This window comes from Peromyscus californicus, unplaced genomic scaffold (genome assembly GCF_007827085.1).
Source record: "Peromyscus californicus insignis strain IS unplaced genomic scaffold, ASM782708v3 Scaffold_5__1_contigs__length_169319896, whole genome shotgun sequence".
NCBI lineage: Eukaryota > Metazoa > Chordata > Mammalia > Rodentia > Cricetidae > Peromyscus > Peromyscus californicus.
Window position 1 is genome coordinate 149,999,740 of NW_026294573.1, and position 8,987 is coordinate 150,008,726.

Below are 8,987 nucleotides of genomic sequence, written 5' to 3' on the forward strand. Positions count from 1 at the left end.
GTCTCTCATCCTAGAAGTCAAATACAGTTTTTAAGGAAAAGTAGAGTCAAATCAGATCAAATTTTTAAAATTAAATATTATAAAATAATGTTAAATTTCTACTCAAAGAAAATTATCTTTATCACATTGATTGAACAACAACAACAACAACAAAAGATTTATCGAAAGGTTAGTCTGGGTCAAGCACTGAACCCAAAGTTTCATACACAAGGCAAAAGCAAGAGTCTTTGTGTCCTGTCTCTAAGAGGGCCACCCTCCTCTCTACCCACGAGTCAATCAAAGGTGAACAAATAGCTTGAGACCAGTCCAAGAATTCCCAAGACCTCTTCATCAGCTCCCATTCTGGTCTTCACTAGGCTTTCTCTGGTTAATCATGATCTTTCACCAGGATACCAAAAGTCTATCTCTGACTCTGACACCTGCTGTGGGATGTTCTGTATGTCAAATGTGTTGCTGATTAGTCAATAAATAAAACACTGATTGGCCATTGGCTAGGCAGGAAGTGTAGGCGGGACAAGGAGGAGAATAAAGCCGGGAAGTGGAAGGCTGAGTCAGAGAGACACTGCCAGCCTCCACGATGAGAAACAGCATGTGAAGATGCCGGTAAGCCACGAGCCATGTGGCAAGGTATAGATTAATGGAAATGGATTAATTTAAGCTGTAAGAACAGTTAGCAAGAAGCCTGCCATGGCCATACAGTTTGTAACCAATATAAGTCTCTGTGTTTACTTGGTCAGGTCTGAGCGGCTGTGGGACTGGCAGGTGAGAGAGATTTGTCCTGACTGTGGGCCAAGCAGGAAAACTCTAGCTACAAATGGCGTCCAACGTGGGGCAAGAGTTTCCACCTAAAAACGGAGAGAAAAAAAGATTCTAAAACGGAGCTAAAAACAGTTCCTAATTGTCTCTCTCAAATGAGCGGCAGCTGCCGGTTTGATCTACTTGTGGGTTCCTAGCGTGTGCGCTCGACCTGCAGTATGGCGGGAATGAGGCCTCTGCAAGTGGCACATTAAGCTGCATGGTGGATTTAGACTTTGCTAGTACAAAACAAAAAAAAAGAGGTTTCTGGGCTACATGCTGCTTGGATAAAAGCATAGAGATCCACGATAGCTCCAGAGCTGGTGGAAAACACCACCGCCATGTTGGGAAGCTGAGGTGGGCGGAGCCAGCAGCCACAGCTGCTGCAGTTTAAAGAATAGATTCACAATAAGACAGATTCAGATGTAATAGTTTACAATGTGTGTAAAATATACATAGGCTTGAAAGAGACAAAAAAGGTGATATATACAGTTATAGAAACAAATACATAGTTTTAAAAAATAAAATCTTTAAAGAGACAATAAAATTAATATAAAAAATAAGCCATGTAAAGATGAATATTGCACAGAGAGTCTGGATTGTGTTGTCTTTGGGGTTTTTAACTGCAGAAAAACATTTGATCGTAAAAGATGTTGAGTTAAACCAATATGTATATTTTAAAGATACCTTGACTTCAAAATTTGAATATAAGGATATGTTGCTTTGGAAAAGAGTCTCTGCTTTTGTTCCCACAGAAAGCCAAAGGCTATGGATTTGTTCCAGATTAAGATACATCAGGTTTGACCAGCCAAGACCCCCGAAAGGTCTCCGATGACACCAAGGCCCAGATGATCCAACATCCAGAATGGTTTGAAGGCAACTGGCTCAGACGATACACCCTCATGTACTATTCCATAATCCTTCTTTGTGTCCCCATAAGATACAGCGCCCCCCTCCAGCAGGAAGTAGTAAGAGAAGCTACGCCCAAATTCCCAAATTATATGTAATTTTACTTTGTTAAGGTTAAAACCTTCCTTTTTGAAAAAAAAAAAGGGGGGGGGGAAGTGCTGTGGAATGTTCTGTATGTCAAATGTGTTGCTGATTAGTCAATAAATAAAACACTGATTGGCCATTGGCTAGGCAGAAAGTATAGGCGGGACAAGGAGGATAATACAGCTGGGAAGTGGAAGGCTGAGTCAGAGAGACACTGTCAGCCGCCATGATGAGAAACAGCATGTGAAGATGCCGGTAAGCCACGAGCCATGTGGCAAGGTATAGATTAATGGAAATGGATTAATTTAAGCTGTAAGAACAGTTAACAAGAAGCCTGCCACGGCCATACAGTTTGTAACCAATATAAGTCTCTGTGTTTACTTGGTCGGGTCTGAGTGGCTGTGGGACTGGCAGGTGAGAGAGATTTGTCCTGACTGTGGGCCAGTCAGGAAAACTCTAGCTACAGACACCTCCTCTTACCATAACAGTCTTAGATTCTTCTAGTACCTTTGGTTGTCCTGGTTCTTTCTGACTTTCCTTACTTCAGCCCTTTTGATAAAATTGTGATGTTTGGAGAATAATGTTTTTGACAATGTTAGTCCATTAGTAAAACTAGAAAATGGCAGTTCTTACATAATAACTCTTCAACTTTAAGATTTGCAAAATTTTGGCAAACATGAGCAATAAAAGCAGCATTTTGTACACAGCAACAATGCAAGAGTTTAGTTAACTGAATCCTAACTGCTAAATACTTGATGGAAAGGTATGTTTGTGGTGGGGAATAGACACAGTATTCCTTGTGGTTTCTTAGAGCTAGTGAACCAGTGGATGAGAATGGGTAAGTCACGGACAACAGACAACCTGCCTTTCATTGTCTAATGAGCCTTAAAGAGGAGCCTAAAAGAATGTACGAAGGTAGAAAGAACCCCTTCTTCAGAAGCTGTTTTCAACAGGATTTTCTAGATACTGCTTCAAGTCATATGTACTAAATATTACTTTCAGCAAAGGAAGAAGGAAAGAAAAGAAAGAAGAAAAAAAGGAAGGAAGGAGAGAGTGAATTCACCATAACCCCAATATGCTTATGCCCTCTTCTTTTCAAAGCCTAAAATTTATCAAAGTTCATAAAAAGAATTTAATTAACTTATAGTAGAGCATAGGAGGGAAAAGAAACTCCCCTAAAGACACTGATTTTTGCAAGACAGACAAGGTATGCATAAGACCTTAAAATTTTCTTTTGCTGCAGATTTACCTAAAAGTTTTAAATTTTTAATGACATGGTATCGATGATATTATTAATGAAACTTTATTCTACAAAACTATAACCATAGCTCTACCTTCAACAGCCATCAAAATTCCTAAAGCAAGTGGCCTTGGGAGAGAGAGAGAAAAAGTGGTATCAAAAATAGATAAGCAACAATCAATGATGAATGAGTACTTTTAGTCTATGAAGAAAAAAAAGTGTTATCTGTCTGCAAAGATTAACAGGTACCCTTTAATTTATTTTGAAAACCTGGTGACTAGTTGTATAACTCCATCACATCTCCCTAAAAGTATTTGTGTTCTTTGTGGACTCAGTATGGGGCGTCTCAATCTTTCTAACATCCCTCTTTAATTACACAGCAGGCCACTGTGTACTTCTCATCCACAGGCACCCCAACTATTACCACCATTGTGCTGCACACAGTATGAGGCCTCTCCATTTCTTCAAAATAGCTTTCTCATAGAAATTTCCTCTGTAGACTAATGGTCTCACTACAGATTGCCTTCCTCAAGTGGAAACACGACAGCTTGGCTGTAAGGCATTTTCTTCTCGTTACCTAAGCCACAGTCCCTTCCTCTGCAGGGAAATCCAAGAAGAAAAAACGAAACCCAAGACAAACAGAAGCAAACACTGTACTTTTATTATTAGAGCGGTATCCTGTTCCTGCAAGGAAAGCCTTGGAGTGCTTTAATCTTTCATATATCAGAAATTCCAAATCATTTCTTATTTTGGCATTTTTTTTTCAGCTTTTGCTCCTTGAAAAGCCTTACCTTATTTGAAGAACAGAAGCTCTTCTAGGAATCTCCTTATTCAAACTTGACTTTGTATTTAGCCTTACTGATGTCTGAACTTTGGAATCAAGTCTGAGTCCTTATTTTTTTTATCAAGAAATCATAGAAAGGTAACACTTGTTTAAAAAAAGCAAGTAACAGTCTGGCCTAAAAAATAGGAAGCCATTTCTGAATTTTTACTCAAGTCAACAATGTGCATGACTTTAATCTATAATCAAGAAAAAGGCAAGGTGGTGGCAGCGGCAGCGCACACCTTTAATCCCAGCACTCAGGAGGCAGGGGCAGGTGGATCTCTGTGATTTTGAGGCCAACCTGGTCTACAGAGTGAGTTCCAGGAAAGGCTCCAAAGCTACACAGAGAAACCCTGTCTCAAAAACAAAACAAAACAAAACAAAAACATAAAAAAACAAGAAAAAAAACATTGCCCTGCTAGAATAATGAAAAGTAATAATGTTTGCATTTTGTATTCATTCCTTTCCTTTTTCATTAACCATCACTCCTGTAAGACAAAAGCCATGACTGCCCTGGGATGATACAGCACATGCAGGACGTTGTCTCTGCCTTCAGAAATGCACAGGAGCTGAAAGGAATGGCAAGCTCAGTAAAATGATGACATCATATCACGATGGACGCCAGCGAGACAGAGAGCATGGGTGCATTTTATCTGCATAGCTGAACCAAGGAAGAGCCTCTTTTTTCACTTATTCACAGTTAGCAGCCCCACCCATCATGATGAATATAGCGAACAGAGGGTTTGTAAATGATAAGCATCTTCCTTAAGTAGATTCCATGCTTGCTTTTCTATGTAAGGAATTACCTTTCCTCTAGGGAAGCACGAGGTGAAAAACCACGGCCGCCACCATCCATCTCCTTGGGTCCCTGTGGGTTGGACATAAATAGCTTAAGTCTGCCATCCTACCCACCCAGGTGTAGCACAATCAGGTAACTGTCAGCTCAGTTAGCATCCTGCCAGTGATCCCCACAGGCAGGGGAGAGGAGGAAGACAGATCATGTTTATCAAGTGGAATATCAATATTATTTTTTAAAGTAGGTAAGTTTATCTTAAGAGTTTTTTTTTTTTCTAGATCGTTTCCTGTTATTTAACAGACACATTTCCATCTACTTGCCTCAGAAATCCCAGGTTATTTCCTTTAGAAACAGACTTTTAGGTCTCTCAAATTCATATGAAGACACAAATGGACTGCTGTCACATAAATGAGCCTTATCAGTAATAATAATAAATCATTACTAATAATAACCCATCATCTTTGCATATTTTATACTTTGTAATACACTTTTACAATTTGCTCCTGCCTAAGTTTCTAGGGTCATACAAATATCGTAATCCATATTTTACCAGTGATAAAAATGATCCTTTAGTCAGAGCCACACAAGAAGCAAATGGTGTTGCTGTTACTCAGTCATTTAGTCTTCTGACTTGAAATTCATACTTAATATATAGATATTGGTGAAAGGGCATCTCTCCATTTTTGCCCTGAGGAAGATATTTGGATGTTTCTCTAGTATTTGAGATAACAGACCAGAAAAACAATCACTAATTCTGTCTTATATTTGTCTAGCTGCTGGCTATATTTCTAGAGTCATATAAGCTTTCTGATTGTGGTGATATATTGCTTGTAATCTAAGAAATGAAAGTTTGCCTGAAGATCAGAGGACAGAGTTAGCCACAGAGTTAGTCAGAGAGGTCAGGCAGTGGTGGCACACACCTTTAATCCTAGCACTGGGGAGGCAGAGGCAGAGATCCATCTGGATTAATCCAGTATAAAAGAGAAACTGCCAGGCAGTGGTTGCACACACCTTTAATCCCAGCACTAGGAAGGTTGAGACAGGAAGTGATATGGCTGGGTGGAGAAAGGAATGTAAGGTGGGAGGAGACAGGTACTCAACTGAGGACTCAGGGGCATACAATCAGAAGATTTGTGGAGTTGGCGAGGTGAGAAGTGGCTGTGGCTTGTTCCTTTGTCTTTCTGATCTTTCAGTATTTACCCCAATATCTGGCTCCGAGTTTTTATTAAGACCATTTAGGATTCATGCGAAACTGATCATCTCCCCCTTTTATCCCAAGCCTACTATTTGCCATTCAAAGAGCATTGTGCCAGGAAGAAGGGAAAAAAATAACCCACAGGAAACCAACATTTAAATTCAAGACTGGAGCATGATTTGGATGAATTAAGGATGCCAAGTGGTATCTGCTGATACCCCTGCTGTCACTCAAAAACTTTCTCAGGATCTTGCTCCAGCAGTAGAAAACAAGTGTCTGAGGTTAGCCAAAGCAGGACCAAGGATGACATGGAATGTCAGAGCTTTCAGGGCACGGGCGACAGTTTAGCTAGTACTTACGTTGGACTCCCATAAGACACATATGGAGCATTCAGCCTATGAATGAAGCATGTGTGATCTTCAGGGAGAGCCGGCCAAAGCGTTAAAGTGCATGGATTTTAGATAAGTCAGTGTGAACATGTGGCGCTGTGTGAACAAAATGTGATAGTGCCTATCAGAATGAGCCTATATCATATTCCGACTTGACACATTTAGCAAAGCTTTCAGTGCAGGGTTTGCTGCTGATGGAATTGTGCTCACAATTGTTTCATTGTAGCTTATTCCTGATTTTAAAGTCAAGGACCCATCTTCTTCCCACCCAGAAAGACTTAAAGAAATGCCATGCCCCTTAGTGGCTAAGATTCATTTGTTCTCCACTCTAAGCTAAAAACTGCAGCCTATGGAATTCCTAGCCAATATTACAATTTACATAAGCAACATTTTCTTTTTACTTCTAATCAAAAGTCCTGGGCCTGACAGTTAATATTTGAGCTAAAACATCACACTGTTGAATGACAATCCTTTGCTCAAATGAAATAAAGAGGATATTGTGTGTATGTGCCCAATAGTACTTTTGTTCACATACTTTGATTTAAACAAATGTTTATGATTATGTTTTTACTTATTTGCATGATAGTCTCAACCTATAATTTATGCCAATATAATTATTCATTATATTTTTCAGTGATCATTTTAAAGCCAGGGAGCCTTAGAATTAAGTTCACTAGAAATAAAAAGGAGGAACAAAGTACTGGATTAGAAAAATGTGATCCAGGGAAAATAAGTGAATGATTAATTACTACATTGTGTAAAAGAGAGAAACAGTGGAGGATAGTGCCTTCACCTGGCTGAGCTCTCGGGCATCTTGTTCCTAAATCCCAGAAGGCTTCCTGAGCATTGACAAGTCCCATAAAGGAATCTGTTCTTCCTGTAAGAATTGAGGGAGCATCTACATGTGTACTTGTCTCTCCTCAGTCTGTCCTTTGGAATGCTTCCAGTCTGTACTTGAATGAGTGTTTGATGAGCATCCTAGCCCAGCAGCTGTGGCAGCAGAGGCCATCACAGAAGGCCTCGGATGAGAAGGTTGCTGGAATTCACCTGCATGAACTGGCTGGGGCTAAAGACAGTTGCTCTGTGGCTATGGCAGGGATATAAGGCAGTAGAACAAAATTCCTGGTACATAGGAGCTCCATGACTTATGAATGAGTTAGAGTCTCAGAGTTCATTGGCAAGTCTGTCAAATGAATATTCTACTCCTCACATGAGCTGTTTCTCTATATGCTCACTTATGTAGATGTATAAAATGTTCTTGGGGTAACATTTGGAAGTCCATTTCACTCATGTAGATAAAAATACTAACATATTTGCAATTAGGATATGTATTTACAAGATGCAAGAATACCTGTGTAACATATACTGTATTAGGTAAAGATGTTATTTAAGATCTTGAAGCTGTTGGGAAATTGGGAAACAATACCAACAGACATACCAGGCTGGGCTCTGAAATTCACTTTTGCTAGCATATTGGTAATTAATATCAGATCAATATGGGCAGTGAGAGAAGAAAGGCATCAGATAAAGATCACAAGACTGAGTACTGGCAAAGATGAAACTTTCCTAAATTGCTTTTTATAATCCACCTGCATGACAATCCTGGTTCTCACCCATTTTCGGCTTACGTACCTTGTTTTCACTTTGTTTCTTCTTTGACTGCAGTGCTGAAGTCAGGCTGTGCAACTCAGTCTTAGATTGTGCATAAGATCTCCAGATCAGAACACCATGAATTAGTGAATTAGTGATGAATTCTTCATCTTTTTTTTTTCTTTTTCTTTTTTTTTTTTTTTTTTTTTTGGTTTTCCGAGACAGGGTTTCTCTGTGTAGCTTTGCGCCTTTCCTGGGACTCACTTGGTAGTCCAGGCTGGCCTCGAACTCACAGAGATCCGCCTGGCTCTGCCTCCCGAGTGCTGGGATTAAAGGCGTGCGCCACCACCGCCCGGCTGAATTCTTCATCTTTTATTCGTTACTTTGAGACCATTATTTGAATGTGAAGAGGAAAATGGCATATATTACCTAGTTATTATACATGTATTCTACATTTATAAGTCAAGTTTTTTTAAATTAAAGAGTACATTCATTTTAAGAAAACCAGATTTTATTGTGTCTATTTTACTTTTATTTGTAGAATAAAATGTAACAAAACAAATCTAGTTGAAGTTCTTTTAAAATGAATACTCTGAGAGTTTATTTTCTCAGGTACAGTTTACTCAAAAGAAAATCTACCCCTTTAGCATTTTGACCCCATGTGTAATGAATAAATGATTACACAATAAAAGCTATAATAAGTAAAGAAAGAGTGATGCAGGCAAAAATGGTGAAGTAAGGAACTCTGAAAATACATGTCTCAATAAAGAAAACAAAACCACGGAGATGTTTTGAGAATGAACTCTTCTCAGAACTCTAGAATCTAAGGAAAGCTTTTCAGATGCCCAGCTAAGGCCATGTCATAGAAGGATATGGTATTATCTGCCCCTAAGGGGGGGTCAAGAGTTAGAGCTAGTCTAGACAACAAAAGTTAATTCCATCTCAACAAACAAACATGAAAACAAGCAAAGCAAATAGAAACAAAATAAAGCTATATATCATCCAAACCCACATGCAAATTTGTCAAAACAGAAAAGATTGGAGTATTTATCTTACCATGATCCTACCTTATGCCTGTAGCTCTGTGGTGGCCCTGACAGAGAGGGAGCTGGGCTGTCAATGGGGGAGAGGGTAAAGGTATTATTACTACTAGATCTGCCCTATTG

At 39.3% G+C, this 8,987-nt stretch overlaps 1 long non-coding RNA gene across 1 annotated transcript in view; it reads right to left on the bottom strand.

The window, feature by feature from the left end:
* Positions 1-4,752, bottom strand: part of LOC128097898 (uncharacterized) — a 38,016-nt gene extending 33,264 nt beyond the window's left edge. The window contains exon 1 of the long non-coding RNA XR_008214016.1: positions 4,658-4,752. This is a non-coding gene — a long non-coding RNA (uncharacterized LOC128097898). The remainder of the gene's footprint in view (positions 1-4,657) is intronic.
* Between the last annotated feature and the right edge of the window lie 4,235 nt (positions 4,753-8,987).